This window comes from Apium graveolens, chromosome 8 (assembly GCF_009905375.1).
Source record: "Apium graveolens cultivar Ventura chromosome 8, ASM990537v1, whole genome shotgun sequence".
Lineage (NCBI taxonomy): Eukaryota > Viridiplantae > Streptophyta > Magnoliopsida > Apiales > Apiaceae > Apium > Apium graveolens.
Window position 1 is genome coordinate 155,819,506 of NC_133654.1, and position 18,175 is coordinate 155,837,680.

Consider the following 18,175-nt stretch of genomic DNA (forward strand, 5'->3'; position numbering starts at 1 on the left):
GAAAAAGAAGCTAAATCTGAAGTATTTTCATGTATTTGGATGCAAGTGTTTTGTTCTTAAGACTCATCCTGAACAACTATCCAAATTTGATCTAAAAGCCGATGAACGAATGTTTGTTGGATATCCACTTTCCACAAAATCCTTCAGAGCCTACAATTTAAGAACAAGGGTTGTTATGGAATCTATCAATGTCTCTTTTGATGATAAGAAGATTACAGAACTTAAAGATTTCAATGATCATGATCAGCTGAGATTTGAGAATGAAGTTTTAAAATATGATACTGTAAATCCTGACAGTCTAAATCCTGATACTGCAAACTCTAATGGATTAAACTCTAATGTTATTGAAACTGTGGTGACTACGTCAAAGGGAGATGCACCTGTGCAGGGGGAGCATACTGAATATACAACCACATATCAAGAAGCATCAGAACCTACAACACGCTCTTCAAGTTCTGGTTCATCAAGTTCTGATGGGCCAAGTTCTGATAATTCTGGAAACTCAAGTACTGATATTTCTGGAAACTCAAATTCTGAAGGATCCAACTCAGAGAGCATAATTTCAGGGGGAGCATCAGAAAATGTTGATGAAGACAGCATGGATCATGGGGGAGCATCCAATTCTAGAAAAAATCTTCCATCTGCAAGGAAGTGGACTAAAGCACATACACCTGACTTAATTATTGGAAATCCTGATGCAGGTGTCAAAACTAGAACAGCTACATCAAATGAATGTCTTTATCACTCTTTTCTCTCTCAGACTGAACCGAAGAAAGTGGAAGAAGCTCTTCAAGATGCTGATTGGGTGCAAGCAATGCAGGAAGAGTTAAATGAATTTGAAAGAAATAATGTCTGGACCCTAGTGCCAAGACCAAATAACAGATCTGTTGTTGGTACAAAGTGGGTGTTCAGAAACAAAACTGATAGTGATGGCATAATTACAAGGAATAAAGCAACGCTGGTTGCAAAAGGATATTCTCAACATGAGGGAATTGATTATGATGAAACATTTGCACCAGTTGCTAGATTGGAAGCCATAAGGATATTTTTGGCTTATGCTGCTCACAAAAAGTTTACAGTCTTTCAAATGGATGTGAAAAGTGTTTTTCTCAATGGAGAATTGGAAGAGGAAGTATATGTTGAACAACCTCTAGGCTTTGTAGATTCCAAACTTCCAAATCATGTCTACAGGCTTGAAAAAGCACTTTATGGCCTTAAGCAAGCTCCAAGAGCATGGTATGAGACTTTAGCTCAGTTTCTTCTGGAAAGTGGATTTAACAGAGGAACTATTGACAAAACACTGTTCTACCTCAACCATGGAAAAGACTTACTTTTGGTGCAAATATATGTTGATGATATCATTTATGGTTCTACAAATGACAGACTTTGCATGAAGTTTGCCAAACTGATGCAGTCAAGATATCAAATGAGTATGATGGGGGAACTTAGCTATTTTCTGGGCCTTCAATTCAAGCAGAATGAAGAAGGCACTTTTATTTGTCAATCCAAGTACACCAGAAATTTGCTGAAGAAATTTGGAATGCAAGATTGTTCAAGTGCATCCACTCCCATGGCCACTGCAACAAAATTGGATAAGGATACTGGTACATCAGTAGATATTACTGATTACAAAGGTATGATTAGCTCACTACTCTATCTTACTACAAGTAGACCTGATATTATGTATGCTACTAGTCTTTGTGCAAGATTTCAAGCAGATCCAAGAGAACCTCACTTAACAACTGTGAAAAGAATTTTCAAATACCTTAAGGGTACAGATGATCTGGGATTGTGGTATCCTAGAGAATCAGACTTTAAGCTAATAGGTTACTCAGATGCAGATTTTGCAGGATGCGAAATTGACAGGAAAAGCACAAGTGGAAGCTGCCAATTTCTTGGAGGCAGATTAGTTTCTTGGTTTAGCAAGAAACAAAAGTCAATTTCCACATCAACTGTAGAAGCAGAGTACATTGCCGCAGGAAGCTGTTGTGCACAGATTCTTTGGATGAAGAATCAGTTAATGGATTATGGGTTAACATATTTTAAAATCCCTATTTACTGTGATAATCAAAGTGTTATTGTTATGACAGGTAATCCAGCACAACACTCAATGACAAAGCACATCAGCATTAGGTACCACTTCATAAGGGAACATGTGGATGAAGCTACAGTGGAATTGCACTTTGTCCCAACAGATCAACAACTAGCAGATATCTTCACAAAACCACTGTGTGAAGCTACTTTTTCAAGATTGGTAAATGAACTTGGAATGGTTTCAGGTTCTTTCTCTAAATCTGCTTAGTCTATGTTCTGTTACATCAGACTTTATGATCAGTATTTACAGATATTACTATCTTTGTGTATTCTGTGCTTAATATGAAATTTGCTTAAGTGCTGATTGTTGTCTGTTGTGAATTTCTAAACTCTGATAGTGATATGCATGTTTCTGGGACTATTCTCTCCAATGAGGATAACTGTGCTAGATGCTGACCTAGTAATCTCTAATATACTAAAGGTCCCATGGTTGAAGTAATTGTTTATGTGGAAATCTTTTAACACAAGCAAATTCTGATATTGAGCTTAGTTAAGTTTACTTTGTCTATCTTATTACTAAGTCAAACACTAGAATAATGCTTCTTATCTGTTAAGTTCTGATGTTAGTAAATCTAGTGAATGTACTAAGTACTGATAAGCCTCACTTATCAAAAGAAAAAGAAAAGAAAGAAAAATAAAAATCGGGCACTCCTTTGAGATCTAGAGTAAAAATGTGGAAGGAATGACCCAAGTGCATTGCTGGTATTAAGTAATATGCATCAGAAAAGCAAAATAAAATTTTCTTGGTGACTTTTCATACTCTATGATTATTGGAGAAATACTCTGATAATAGCATAAATTCTGATAAGCAGTCGTGACTCACTTACACTGAGAAGCCACTGTAAAAAGGAATTTCAAAAAATGCATAAAATGAGCACAAAACAGTTGAGGTGGACTCATGCATGAACTCATTCTATAGTAGACTTTAGAATAATGACAGATTTTGAGCAAAGTTCTTAGTTATGCCTTATTTCTAAGATGTACTGAAATGAATCAGACTTTAATCTTTATCTGATATTTAGATTATTGCACACAGATACACTCCATGTGAATGATGAAAATTACTGTGGTGATAAATGTTATTTTAGATGAATAGTTTAAGTGTCAGATGCATAAATTCTGAGGACAAGTTCTGATGGAAGTTCTGATGATTAAATTATGATAAAACCATATCAGTAATTGTGTGAAGAATTACAGGAATAAAACATTCACTTTTCGAGTTAAGGAGTCATGTTCTGATGACTGTTAAGTTCTGATATAAGTCTAAGTTCTGATATTAAATACTGATTCTTTACTTGACTTATTTGTGGTTAAATCTGAAAAAGTCATATTTAAAACAACGACCATCGGAACATACCACTTCTCAACCTCAACCTACTCAACCCTCCATCAGAACATATTTCAAACTATCACAGACATCTCAACCTTCACCATCAGCACATCCTGTGAGGCCTTCATCTTCCAAACCTAAGAGGATAAAGAGTGTACCTCAGACACAACAAAAGAGAAGGAGGATTGTTTAGAGGGATGAGTGAGACAGTGAGGAACAGGTTCTAGTGTCAGAACCTGTTGTTGTAGAAGCTGAGAAGGTCTCTTCTCAGAAGGATACTGGAATTGGGAGTTCTAGGCCCCTAAAAAGACTTAGAAAGCTAAATTCTGATGATGCAGCTTCTACAGTCTCCTCAAAAGCTAAAAGAATTAAAACATTAGCTAAAAGGCCTGCAGATTCTGGTAAAGGACTGGAAGCAGTAGCTAAGGAACTGGATCCAGAATCTCTGATCTAACAAGACCCTGTTGAAGCTAACAATTCTCCAAGTACTGATCCAGATCTTCATGCAACTCATCACTCTCCACTTCATGAGCCAGAAACAACTCATATTCCCACACCTCCAGTATCTCCAGTACATGCTAATAACCAGGGGCCAAGTGATGAAATTGACATCCATAACTTGGAAGTGCCTCAGGTTTTGTACTTAGAAGCTCCACCTACTCAAATCACTCCACCAACAACACCACTTCTTGATGCTGATTTCAATCCAGAATTGCCTACAACACCCTATCTGCATCTAGATACTGAAGATCAGATGTTAGGTGAGCATCATAATATGGCTGTTGATCAGAACTTAGTTGGAGATCAGCACTTAGAGTATGATGTTGAAGCCTCCATAGCCTCTCATACTATTCTTTTATCAGAGGATGCTGATGATGCTGATTTTATAAGTTCTGATGCTGCCAATGATGAAGTTACTGTTGAAGCTGCTGCTACAAATGTAGATGCTGATATAGCTGGTCCATCAGGACATGCACCTCAACAAACTGTTGATAAAGCTGAGATAGTTAAGAAGTTTGTTACAGGGGAAGCACCAGTACCTTGGAGTGAAACTCCAAGATGACATGAGTGGACTAAGGAGTGGAACACAGTTAGTTTTGTTCCTTCTGAAAAGATTCTTGTTGAGCATCTTGCAAAAGGTGATGAAATGCTGATAAATGATGATTTCAAGGCACAACTGAGAGTTACCGCATTGAGTACAAGGCACCTTCAAGGTCAACACTCAATAACTCATGACAAGGTGAATAAAATTCAAGAAAAATTGATCCAGCAAGATATGAATCTGAAACTTGAAAAGAAAAGGTTTTTCCAGCCTACTTTTGACAGAATTGCCAACATTGAGAAAACCCAAGAGAAGCAACAGTCTCAGATTGATGAAATTTTAAAGAATCAAGCTTCTCAACAATCTCAACTCAATGAGATCCAATCCTCAGTGGAATTGCTTGTCTCTCTTCTTTTACCTGCTGATGCCAAAAAGGGGGAGAAAGTAATTAAGTCCAAATGCAAACCTATCAAGACTCTGATGGGAAAGGATGATGGAAAAGATGACCAGGGAAGCTCTGGAATGGGTGGAGGTCATGGTCAAGGTAAATGTTTTTCATCAAGTAAAGCTGGAACTACAAGTCAAAGAACAAGTTCTGATACATGGAGAAGAATAAGTTCTTATACTGGTAAAAGGATAAGTTCTGATGAACTTCTGGAACTTGATGAGGAGATTTCAAGACAGTTATTTCTGAAAGAAAATCCAAGAATGGACTTTGAGAGTCTAAAGGAAGAAGAAGCAAGACTTAAGTTAGAAAAGGTCAACTCCAAATCTGAAGCTCCTGTTGTTGAAAAGAACATTCCTAAGGCTAAAGGCATTGTGATAAAAGAAAAGATAAATCCTGAGGCAACTAAGGCCAAATCACAAATGGAGATAGATCCAAGGTCCAAGGGCAAAGAAAAAGTTGGAGAACCTGTAAAGGTTTATGTGCTTGCTATGGATAAAGAAATATATGTTGAAGATGCTAATCTTACTCTGATTTCAAAGAAGATTTCTCAAACAACCTCTAATATGACTCAAGTTATTTAGAGTCAAGATATAGTAAGTTTTGATATGACACTGAAGCAAGCAACCTCTGACATAGCTCAAGTTGGCTTGATATCAGAAGATAAGTTAAAGGAAACCTCTGACATTGCTCATGTTAAATCCTCAAAGTTACTCCTACCAGGATTCACCAAAGCTAAACAGACTCAACCTTTGAAGGCCGCAACAAGTGGTTTTGAAGCAAGAGTTATTACAGTAAAGGAAGCAAGAGATAAATCTGGATTGGGTAGTGCTGATGAAAGAAGAGTACAGAACACAACCAATGATCCAACTTCCTTAAGTGAACCAGGTGTTGGAGCAACTTCTGAAAGATTGAATCGACTTGAATCTGTACAGATGGTTTACCATACCTTCTTGAAATAACACATCTTGTTATATTTCATGACAGATGGAAGGGTATACCATATTAGGGAGAATGTTATACCACTAAAGTATTTTGAGAAACTAGAACATGTTCTATTCCTATTTCAAGTTAAGAACAGATTAACAGAAAGTGTTGCAAATTATTTGAAGACTCAAATTTAGAGACAGAAGAAGCTTTATTCTGTAAAGTCTGACAACACATACCGTCCCAAGTACAGAGATCATAAGGGTGATATTGTCGAGATGAAGCCTAACTCTGCTAAATTATAACTACCTTTCTGGGTTATAAGGCTGTGGAATTCAATCTTGAGTCTGACAAGGCATATTTGATCAGACTAGATCAGGACATAAGAAAAGCTAGAATAAATGATCTTAGGGATGCTATCTTTCAATTTGGTGAAGATACATGTCACACCCCCAACTAATCTAGCAAAATTAAATATAATTATTATATTATTTATAAATAAATAAACGTAACCAAATCTAAGATCTTACAGTTTAGGGTTTGGAACAGCCCAACACTACCATCTATTACAGCTGATTTTAAATATCGAGTCCTCACACAAAACTACTATCTCTTATTCTACCTGAGCTCGAACATTAGCATCAGCATCACAGGTCTTACGGGCGGTCTGCTTGAATCTAAACAAAGCTGTTAGCTGTAATATCAGGGTAAAGCAAGGAGTGAGCCAAATGCTCAACAAGTGCTAAACAGTACGATACAAAACATAAATCGAGATATACATTAAAGAATGACAATGGAAAGACATAACCAATGATAACGAGAGATAGAACTTTGGGTGATGGCATCATTTTGCTTGTATCAAAACAATTTCAAAACCATATCTAAATCAAAAATCATTTTATGATGCTATGGATTACAGCCGGTGATCAGCCGCGAAGTAATCCCGAACCTCGCTGGGTTCTAGAACATTAATGGGAATCCCTAGGCAACTTTTAAGCCTAATATAAGTATGGAAAGGACTCGCGTCTCAGTCCAGATCCACTATTCAAAGAAAACATTTATCCCCCTTTGGGACTGAAAACCCACATTTTATTTATTTCAAAAACTGATGCCGAATTATAACAAAATCTCTTTTAACAGTAAGCATTTTTATCAAGGGATTATAGACCAACTCGAAACACGGGAATTATGGTACTAAATCTCAGGGCCATGATCCACTAAACTTTACTCCATTAGGGTAACGGAAAGGTTTTCATATATAAAACTTGGATAAGAAAATTTAGTGAGGCTATTGGATATTATGTAGGGGTAATGCCAGACTGGGCTTAAAGCAATGGTTTCTCGTCAAGGCACAAGTGCTGGATCATCAAGAAGATAAGCTTCATGAATACTAAGGGTGTTAAGGTATGAAGAAATGATCTTTAACTTAGGTTATATCAGAATTTTTAAGCATTAAGATAAGAAAGAGGGGTATCAATCAATGAGGAATCACTTTGATAAATATCTGGCTTTCAGGGTTCAAGGTAAGGTTCTATAGGGGTTCAAGTATCAGGATGAGATATCAATACTTAGGAATCATCATCATGTTTATCAAGGGAATCAACCAAGAGTTATAATTACCCTTTCTTTTATCATGGTATTCAACTTACTTTAATATATTATCATGATAAGACTTTTGAACTACTTGCAATAAGTACTCGAGGGTTCATGGCATTTTTATATGATTCAAAGATAAACATAAGATACGCTTGATTTAAATATATCAAAATGACTCAGGATAGTTGCATCGATATATATGAACTATTTACAGTGAATACGAAAGACAAGTTGAATCACTTGCCTTGAGAAAGGCTGGTCTGGTCTGACTGGTAGGAGCAACTGGAAGCTTCACTCGACCTTTATGGCAAGTTTTCCCTCATCTCGAGATCCTACATAAATAATAATAATCCTCGTTATAATATATTCTCACCAACTTAACCTATTCACATCCTGTAATTAAACACAAATGACACTTAGGCCTATATGCACTTAATTTGTATTCACCTTCAAAATATACTTGCACACAAAGCCACATATACTCACATACCATATTTTAATACTAAATATTACCATATACACCATAATGCAACACTAGGCTTGGATGATCTAGACTCACAACTTAAGTCACTTGGTCGTTAAACTAGACAAAGTCTACAAATTTTGGCTCCTTAACTTGGTGTGCCTTTACTAAACTATCCTAGACCTATTGACCCTCACTTGGGCCTTTTGCTCTACTGACCTTATAATATCTTGCAACTATGGTGGTCAACCTAAATCTCACTCCTAAGTGTTCTAAAACTATGTGATAAGTGAAAGTGCTCACTGGTGCAAATTTCAGAATGACATCTATGATTTCTTGAGTGCATTAGAAACCCTTAAACTATAGGTTTTCCTTCAAAACTTTTACACAAGACTCTCCTAACCTTAGGGCATCTCTCAAACTTGATGTGGCTCAAAGGCCTGGCTTGGGCCTTCTTGGGCCTAAGCTTAAAGTCCATGGTTCCCCTGTTTTTCTGGGCAGAAAATGCCCTAACTTGAATTAACTTGTGACACATGGTTCTAACTCATATCCTATGAACTATGGTTGGAAAAACTTCTCTGACACTCCCTCTAACTAATTCCCAACAGGGCCTAATGAGGGCTGTAACACCCCCAGATCCGGGGTCGGGGATCCGGGTCGTCACGGTATTTCTTTCCACAATATCACTTCACTTAATTAATAATAATAACCTTATGTTGTGACCCCACACTAACACACACCACAACCCGTTATAGTCTCAGTGATGAAATTGAAATAAGAACAAGTCTTTGAATCCACAATTTAAAAGTTATTACAACCCAAAATGATTACTTGATAAATTTACAGTTAATTGCCATTATCTGCCACAAGTTATAATTATACATAATTGATTCTCAAAAGTAGATGGTCTGATCTACAATAGATCTACCTCTGCAGCTATAGCAGCTACAACATTAACGGGAAGACGCGGGACGCTTCCCACGCGCTTGCGCTGGGTCTGCTGGAGTCTGGCCATCTTTCCTAACTGTTATTGTGTGATGAAGAAATAAAGCAAGAGTGAGCCATACAGCTCGCAAGATAATATATAGTGATAACAATAATACAAGTATCTAAATGGATACTTACTAGAATTCTTTATCATGAGTAAGTAATTACTTACTGGATATAAGTTTTAAAAGAAGATGAAGTTACCAATTACTTCACTATACTTATACCATTTTGTTAGAAATCTACTTGAACTACTACTGTTCGAAGTATAATAAGATTCACGAGGTCATCCCATAGATGAGACCACAAATAAAACTTGAAAATATTTGATCTTTGAAATATTTTGAAAAGAAATGAAGTTACGAGATACTTCATTCAATGGATACACCAATAAAAATGTTTGACCCTGTCAATGCTTCGGCAACCACCCATTAGTAGCCTTTCGATCGAAATGCTACGGGTAGTGTTGCAGAATTATCCAAATGGATGATGAACTCATTACGGGAGTTTGCCGCGCCAGGAAGACCACTTACGATGATCAGTTGTAGTAGTACAACCCCAACATTTTCTACATGTAGAGGAGAACCTGTCGGATTTACTTGTCAACCGAACACTGAACTCCTAAGGAATGGACCGCCTTAGCGGAACTTCCAGGCCATTTGGGCCAATATAATAAGGCTGGGCCGGCGCCACTTGACCACTTACACCACTCCTAGTTCAGATGAAATCCATGACTCTGAAACGTAAAGCTCGTTCCCCCTTTCCCCAAGTAGAACTTGTTGATACGGCTCCACCAAGAAGTCGTATCTAGTTGGAAAGGAAAACTCACCGATATTTCCCAGGCGATGCCTGTTAATGGATTAACTTGTTCCAAGAATTTTACTTCCCGAATATTGGGTAAGTAATCAAAAACTCTTTTATCAAGACAGCAACCTTGTTGCGAATATAAAATACACCACAGAGCCGGATCCCTCAGGTTTTGAGCGAGTATTTAAATTCCCTTAAAAAGGAAGATCTTAAATATAAAATGAGTTTTGGGATCCGCTCTAACTTTTAAAAATCATTTTGAAGACTCGAAAACACTTTATAGAGTGTTTGGAGTAAAGCTGATTTAATGAAGTAAATCAGTCCCCAGAATATTTAGAAAATGACTGAATATTATTATTTAAATAATATTCCCATAAAGAATAATCTTTATAAAAATAATTGAAGTAGAAGTTTTAAAACTTATACTTGAAACGAATATTAAATAACCAAAGATATACTTATATGAAAGTACTATCTTTATTTGAATAATCGAAAATAAGTTTGATTATTTATACCTTATTCTTTAATAAAATAAAGAATATATCTCAGCAAATAATCGGAGTCATAGATCCTCAAATGAATATTCAAAAATATTCATTAAATAATATAAACTGAGTCATAAGCCCTCGAATGAATATTCAAATAATATTCAGATAATAAAATAAAAGGAGTCATACATCCTCAATTGAATATTCAAATAATATTCATTTAATATAAAGGAGTCATACGCCTTCGAATAATATTCGAAATAATATTCAATAATAAAATAAAGTTAAAGTTATCGAATAAACCTTATTCGATTAATAGTTTTGAAAACTATGACCATATATATATATATAAGTATATATATATATATATTTATATCCATATATACAAAATCTACTCGGGATCCTCGACTCCCGGTTTTAGAAAATATTTCCACCTTTGGGTCCCTATACTAAGGGTATATGCAAATTACCGCTATCCTCTAGCATAGGTATTATCAACAATTATATATGGAAAGAATATGAAACAGGCATGCATATATATATACCATAGCAGCATGCTTCAATATATAACAACATTTGCTAATTAACCAACATGCATCTATCGCAAGATAATGCAAATACATATATTCATCACAACAACAGTTATAACGGTTAAAAAACTTGCCTGAGCGACTTGGGGTGATAAAAGGCTCGGGACGAGTCTGGTAACCTTCCTTGAAGTGGTGGGAGGAGCTAGGAAGCCTTAAGAAGCTTTGAGAAGTCTTAGGAATGCTTGTATCAATTTAGGAAGCTTGGATCTTGAATTTTTGAAATTTCTTGCCTTTTGAATAGTAAAAAGCCGAGAGCTTCTTCAAGAACAAAGCCTTGGTTCTTTTTGATTTTGATGAAAATGATTTTTTGCTTGGCTTGGTTGATTTGTTTTTGTGTTTGATTTAGTCAATTACCTTCTTTCCCTTGAATTTGTGTGGTTCTCATTCAACTACACCTCCTTCCTTCCCATTTCATGCCTATGTCATGTGGTGATGTCATCTTTCCCTCCTTGTCCCGTTCTCATTGGTTGGGTGACATCATCCCCCCTAATCCCTTTGATTACTTCCTAATTGTTTGCCTAATGACCGCTGATCTGTTATACGGTTCGCTTAACTTTCGTTCTCATTTATCGTTTGAAGGATCATACCCGGGATCTTATTACTTAGGTTCCCTTAACCTTTCTCAATACATTATATTCCTTTTTATGATCCTCTATCATAATCCTTTAATTTAAATCTTTTTTATCCTGTTACCTTATACTCAATTCTCTCCGTATCTAGTTGATTTCCGGGAAAAATCAAAGTGTTCGGAATTGGATTCTGACGATCTTTACATACACTTATATACTACATAGAGTACTAATAATATCCCAGAATATCCATAACAGAACCCCTACATAGTGTGGCATGAAAAGTTTTCTCATTCAGCTAAAACACTATTCACAAGGGTTACAAAAAGTTGAAAATTTTGGGGGTTATTACAGTCTCCCCTCCTTAAAAGGATTCCGTCCCGGAATCAAAAAGAAAACAAATGGGGGGTACTTTTCTAGCATTGCGCTCTCTAGTTCCCAAGTTGATTCTTCTATATTATGATTCTGCCATAGTACTCTGACTAGCTTGATCACTTTGTTCCGAAGCACCTGCTCCTTCTTATCTATAATCCTTACTGGCTTCTCCACGTAAGTTAGATCTGGCTGCATATCCACCTGCTCGTACTCCACTATGTGTCTGGCATCCCGATGATACTTCCTTAGCATTGACACATGGAACACATTATGAACTTGTTGCAAGTTAGAGGGTAAGGCTAGCTCGTAAGCTAACTTTCCAATCCGTCTTAATATCTCAAAAGGTCCAATGTATCTTGGGCTTAGTTTTCCTTTCTTTCCGAACCTCATTAATCCCTTTCAAGGGGACACCTTTAGCAGTACTAAGTCCCCGACTTCATATTCCTTATCCTTTCGGGCTAGGTCTGCATATTTCTTCTGTCTGTCTTGGGCTGCTACAAGCCGTCCTCTGATACGATCCACTATGTCTTTGGTCCTTTGGACCACTTCGGGTCCGAGCATCTTCCGCTCTCCTACTTCATCCCAGTATAAGGGAGATCGACACCTTCTTCCGTACAGGGCCTCATAAGGCGGCATTCCGATGCTAGCATGAAAGCTATTGTTATAAGAAAACTCGATCAACGGCAAGTGATGATCCCAACTTCCTTTAAGGTCTATTGCACAGACTCTCAACATATCTTCTAGTGTCTGGATGGTCCTTTCACTCTGCCCATCCGTCTGGGGATGGTACGCGGTACTCATATTTAACTTGGTCCCCGCACATTCCTGAAAGCTCCTCCAAAATCTGGAGTTAAACCTGGGGTCTCGGTCTGAGACAATGGACGCTGGGACTCCATATCGCGTCACTATTTCCTTAAGGTAAATGTCCACCAGTCTATCGACTGTGTATCTCTCATTGATAGGAATGAAATGAGCTGACTTTGTCAGTCGGTCTATAATTACCCAAATGGCGTCGTGATTGGCTTTCGTCCTTGGCAAGCCTACAACAAAATCCATCGCTATCTGTTCCCATTTCCATTCGGGAATCTCCAGGGGTCGTAAGAGTCCACTGGGTCTCTGGTGCTCTGCCTTTACCCTTTGGAAAGTCAAACATTTGTTTACCCATTCTGCTACGTCCCTCTTCATGTTGAGCCACCAGTAATATTCCTTCAAATCCCTATACATCTTGGTACTTCCCGGGTGAATGGAATACCTTGAACTATGGCTTTCATCCAATATCTCATCTTTAAGCTCTTGAACATTCGGAACCCAAATTCGGTAGGAGTACCTCATTATCCCTTTATCATCTTTCTCAGTATGGATCTCCTCTCCAGTCATTGACTTTCTGCCTTCATTCATTATTTTCTCCTGGCACAATCTGATCTTTTCCAATAACTCTGGCTGCATTGAGATCTCAAAAAGCTTTTCAGTTCCGGTTCCGGTTACCTTTACTTCTATTTCCATTCTCTCAAAATCCCTTATCAATTCTTCCGAAGTCGTTATCATTCTGAGTCTTTCCTTTCTACTAAGGGCATCAGCCACCACATTGGCTTTCCCTGGATGATAGAGAATCTCACAATCATAGTCCTTGATTAATTCTAACCATCTCCTCTGGCGCATGTTGAGCTCTTTCTGCGTAAATATGTACTTGAGGCTCTTATGGTCTGTGAAAGTCTCGCACTTCTCTCCATACAAGTAGTGCCTCCAAATTTTTAAGGCGAATACTATTGCCGCGAGCTCAAGGTCATGAGTAGGATATCTAATTTCGTATTCCTTCAGTTGTCTCAATGCATACGCAATCACTTTACCGTGCTGCATAAGCACACATCCTAATCCTTTGTGCGACGCGTCACTATATATCACAAAATCTCCTTTTCCGTCCGGCAATGCCAATACCGGAGCCGTTATCAACCTTTTCTTTAATTCTTGAAAACTGTTCTCACATTTCTGCGTCCATTCAAACTTCTCTATCTTACGAGTAAGTCGTGTCAAAGGGGCTGCGATCTTTGCAAAGTCCTGTACAAATCTATGATAGTAGCCGGCCAATCCTATGAAACTCCTTACCTCTGTGGGTGTGGTTGGCCTTTCCCAATTTGAGACTGCCTCTATCTTGGAGGGGTCGACCAATACTCCTTCTTTATTGATCACATGTCCTAAAAACTGTACTTCATTCCGCCAGAATTCACACTTCGAGAATTTGGCATACAACTGCTCCTCTCTGAGTATTCCTAGGGCTATCCTCAAATGCTCTGCATGTTCTATCTCAGTCCTTGAGTAGATCAAAATATCATCGATAAAAACTATCACACATTTGTCCAAGTACTTCTTAAATACTCTATTCATTAAATCCATGAAAGCCGCTGGGGCGTTGGTTAATCCAAAGGACATTACCAAGAACTCATAATGCCCATACCTGGTACGGAACACTGTCTTGGAAATATCTTCGGGTTTAATCTTTAGTTGGTGATATCCAGTTCTCAGGTCGATCTTGGAAAAATAAACAGCATCCTTTAGCTGGTCGAACAGATCGTCTATTCTAGGTAATGGGTACCTGTTCTTTATGGTTAGCTTGTTCAACTCTCGATAGTCTATGCACAGCCTCATGCTCCCATCTTTCTTCTTAACAAATAAAACTAGTGCTCCCCACGGAGACACACTGGGTCTTATCATACCCTTATCCAAGAGTTCCTGCAATTGGATAGCTAATTCCTTCATTTCTAACGGGGCTAACCGGTAAGGTGCTTTTGAAACTGGCGCCGTCCCTGGGGCCAACTCAATAGCAAATTCAATCACTCTATCGGGTGGTAATCCCGGAAGGTCTTGTGGGAATACATCTTCAAATTCGTTGACTACTGGAATTTCTTGTAAGTTGGGCACCTCCTTCTGCGTGTCCACCACATAGGCTAGGTAGGCCTCATTTCCTTTTCGTAGCATCCTTCTGGCCTAGGCCATAGTCAAAAATTTCTGCGTCTGCCTCTTTCCTCTAAATATAACTTCTTTCTTCCCGGGGATATTTAACTTAACTTTCTTCCCTTTACAGTCTATCTGAGCATCATTGCTAGATAGCCAGTCCATTCCCAAAATCACATCAAACTCCCCTAATTTAAAAGGAATCAGATCAACACTAAAAGATTGCTCCCCTATGCCTATCTCACAGGCGGGGTGAATCTGGTTAACAGGAATAATTTCATGATTGGCTATTTCTACTTGTAAGGGTTCTATCAAGGGTTCAGTTTTAAGTCTTAATTTACGCGCAAAGTCCCTTGATATAAAAGATTTAGTTGCTCCCGAATCAAATAAAACATTTGCACTGACTAAATTTAGAGAAAGGGTACCTGCTATCACATCTGAATCTTTCATAGCATCCTTGTAATAACCCCAATTTTTGGAATTTTTTTGAAACACGGATGAATAGTAACTTTTGCTGATGATGCTGATTAAGAAAAATTATCAGACCACGCTATATAGGAGTACTGTTATGGAAATTCTAAGATCGTATTAGTATTCCATAAAGTAAATAAGTGTATGTAAAGATCGTCAGAATCCAATTCCGAACACTTTGATTTTTCTCGAAAATCCACCAGATACCGAAAGAATTGAGTATAAGGTAATATGATTAAAGGGATTTAAATTCAAGGATTATAAGAGAGGATTATAAAAAGGAATATAATGTATTGAGAAAGGTTAAGGGAACCCAAGTAATAAGATCCCGGGTATGATCCCTCAAACGATCAACGAGAAAGAGAGTTAAGCGAACCGTAAAACAAATAAACGTCCAAGGGGCAAGCACATGCAAGTAACATGAGAAGGAAGCTTCTAATATAAGCTAAAACATGTGGTTAGAAGCAAGGTGACATCATCACACCACAAGAATGAGACATGTGGCAAAGTAGTGATGCAAGCAATGACATAAGCAAGTGAAAACAAGATATTTAGCCAATAATTAACCACAGCCATGAATTCTTTGCACAAATATCAAGGCAAGACAAGCAAGCAAAAGCTCTCCCCCATTTCTTTCTTCTTCCATTCGGCCTTTTCAAGAAATGAAGAAATAGATTTTCAAAACTCAAGTTCTAGGCCATGGAAAATTACAAGGTTTGTTTCCTTGGATCCTATATTTCATAACTTAGTTATACCATGAGTTTAAGATCAAGATTCCATGGTTTGCATAGCTAATCCACTCATCAAAGATGATGATGAATAGTAGTGAATAGTAACTTACTTTGATTTTCTTGATTTTCATGAAAGCTTAAGGTTGATTAAGCATAGATCAAGGTTCCTAGAGGCTTGTTAGTGACTACCCACTCTCCAAGGAAGGTATAAACTCTTGAACCCTTAGTTTTAAGTTTGGTTTGTTTGGATGATAATAGTGCTTAGATGAATGGGTTTAGTTTGATGTTGATGGATGTTGGATTGTTGTTGAATTGGTGATGATTTGGTGTAGTTTAAACTTTGGAAATCGTTAGGTTATAGCCGTCGTAATGCCCGATTTTCTATAAACTGTTTTGTGATTAACTGTTGGACCCGAACACCAACTTCTATAAACTAACCACTTCCATTCTTAGATAGGTTATGTTTCAAGCTTCGTTTTGATATGTGGTTTGCTTGAATCCGATGTACGGTTTAGGAGAAACGACCATTTTAAGTAACGGTGTTTCGCGAACGAACCTTTACCCCTCGCCTTACTTTGAAACCTTGGTTAAGGCCCTTAAATGACTAATTGGAGCATGAAACATTTATGTAGAGTGTGTTAGGCAGTTGATAAGACACTCGCGAAAGAATCGCCTTAAAACTCGTAATGGGTAAATTATTAAAAATGGTGGAGCCGAGGGTACTCGAGCGACTTAAGTAAATCGTTAAGCGCAAAACGCGCGTTAGAGTCTGAGTTGGTTAGAGTATAGATTTACAAGTGACTTTGGTTTAATTTCAACTTACTTGTTGCTTATAGGTTACCAGACTCGTCCCGAGCCATTCGTAACCCCCAGTCGCTCAGGCAAGTTTTCTACCCGTTATAACTGTTGTTGTGATGTATATAGGTATTTGCATTATCTTGCGATAGATGCATGTTGGTTAATTAGCAAATATTGCAATATATTGAAGCATGCTGCTATGGTATATATATATGCATGCCTGTTTCATATTCTTTCCATATATATAATTGTTGATTCAGTTGATAATACCTATGCTAGAGGATAGCGGTAATTTGCATATACCTTTAGTATAGGGACCCAAAGGTGAAAATATTTTCTAAAACCGGGAGTCGAGGATCCCGAGTAGATTTTGTATATATGGATATAAATATATATATATATATACTTATATATATATATATATATATGGTCATAGTTTTCAAAACTATTAATCGAATAAGGTTTATTCGATAACTTTATTTTATTAATGAATATTATCTTGAATATTCATTCGAGGGCTTATGACTCAGCTTATTTTATTTATTGAATATTATTTGAATATTAATTTGAGGATATATGACTCCAATTATTTGCTGAGATATATTCTTTATTTTATTAAAGAATAAGGTGTCGATAATCAAACTCACTTTTGATTATTCAAATAAAGATAGTACTCTCGTATAGGTATATCTTTGGATATTTAATATTCATTTCAAGTATAAGTTTCAAAACTTCTACTTCAATTATTTTTATAAAGATTATTCTTTATGGAAATATTATTTAAATAATAATATTCAGATATTTTCTAATATATTGGGACTGATTTATTTTGTTAAATCAGCATCACTCCAAACATTCTTAAAAATGTTTTGCGAGTCTTCAAAATGATTTTTAAAAGTTAGAGCGGATCCCAAAACTCATTTTTATATTTAAGATCCTCCTTTCGAAGGGGATTTAAATACTCGCTCAAAACCTGAGGGATCCGGCTCTGTGGTGTGTTTTATATTCGCAACAAGGTTGCTGTTTTGTTAAATGAATCGATTACTTACCCAACACTCGGGAAGTAAAATTCTTGGAACAAGTTAATCCATTAACAGGCATCGCCTGGGAAATATCGGTGAGTTCTCCTTTCCAACTAGATACGACTTCTTGGTGGAGCCGTATCAACAAGTTTCTACTTGGGGAAAGGGGGAATGAGCTTTACGTTTCAGAGTCATGGATTTCATCTGAACTAGGAGTGGCGTAAGTGGTCGAGTGGCGCTGGCCCAGCCTTATTATATTGGCCCAAATGGCCTGGAAGTTCCGCTAAGGCGGTCCATTCCTTAGGAGTTCAGTGTTCGGTTGATAAGTAAATCCGACAGGTTCTCCTCTACATGTAGAAAATGGTGGGGTTGCACTACTACGACTGATCATCGTAAGTGGTCTTCCTGGCGCGGCAAACTCCCGTAATGAGTTCATCATCCAATTGGATATTTCTGCAACACTACCCAGAGCACTTCGATAGAAAGGCTAC